The following is a 1,465-nucleotide window of genomic DNA, read 5'->3' as shown; positions in this document are numbered from 1 at the left end:
TCTTTTATAGATAATGGGACATAAAGTCCAAAAAAAATTAGACAAAAACTATTTTAGAAAATACAATTCTAATAAAATCTGCATGAAAATTTAAAGAAATACACAAACATTTCAACTGAAGTTTATGTTCTTGTCATGTCAATCTATTTGCACAAGTATTTGCTTCTCAAAACTCACTATAGATGTTTTAATTATTTAATCTACTGCAACGATTTTTTTTAGATGTTTTAATTATTTAACTTACTGCAACGATTTTTAATAGCTAAAATTAACGCTCTTGTAGAGTGTAGTTCAACAATTTTTTGAAGACAAAAACTTACTATTACTTTAAAATTCAGTTCCATATAAGTATTTATGTACCCAAATATTTAGATCATTTTTAGTAGAAAACTTATCTCAATCTCTATTTATGACCAACTTATCATAAAAAAAAAACTCTACATCAATTTTTAAATAATTTTATTTTATTCATAAAATATAAATATAATCTAATTCCAATAAATTTATTTTTAATATAGGTGTCAGTTTTTTTTTAAATAAATAATTTAAATATTTTTTTTATGGATATAGATAATTTGTAGTCTATTTACCAATTTACATTCTTTTATTTATTTCGTTTACAGTATAAGCGAATTAAGGTTGCTTATATCTCATTTACATTTTGTGTTGCATATATCACGTTTGCATACGTAATACATAAAAGAGAGGGATAAACACATATCACGTTTATACTATAAACGAAATACGCTCAACCTCAATTTGTTTACCATGTGAACGAGATATTAGATAAATTAATTCATTTGCATTGCAAAGAAGATAAAATACGACAAATTTCGAGCAGCTATAAAAATATCTGCAACTATTTGTATTTTTTACAAACATTTCACTTCTTCTTCTCCTTTATTTTTTCAATAAATTTAGTAAAAATATCTAATGATAGTGGATATGTTGTTGTTAGTGTGTATCCCAATTGTCATATAGACATAGACATGGGTGATGAGGAGTCCGATGAGGAGTATGTTATCGATAGTTGTGATAGTGGTTCTTCTGAGGATGATGATGAGGAAGAGTTTGTATCAGAGACTCTTATCGGTGCTTCAACTCGGTATCTTCTGCCTGTCCCGCAACTAATTCTGGAACTATAAATTGCACCTAGTCATTATCATACATTGGATTTGGACGTGATGCACAAGAAAATTCCATTTTTTAATATGAATGGGGACGATTACAACATAAACGGTGGTGTGGAATTTCACATTGGTCACACATTCAAAAATAAAGAGACAGTCATGCAATGTGCGAAGAATTACAACATTTGGAGAAGTGTTGAGTATCAAGTTGTGGAGTCGGGTCGATCAAAATACCATGTGCATTGTAGGCTATTTCCAGCAGGATGTCCTTAGAATCTCTGTGTTGTCCTCCGATAGAATCTCAAATATTGATAAGTCTTACTTTATATTGTAAT

This window comes from Arachis ipaensis, chromosome B04, assembly GCF_000816755.2.
Source record: "Arachis ipaensis cultivar K30076 chromosome B04, Araip1.1, whole genome shotgun sequence".
In the NCBI taxonomy this organism is placed as follows: domain Eukaryota; kingdom Viridiplantae; phylum Streptophyta; class Magnoliopsida; order Fabales; family Fabaceae; genus Arachis; species Arachis ipaensis.
This window is presented reverse-complemented; position numbering follows the sequence as displayed.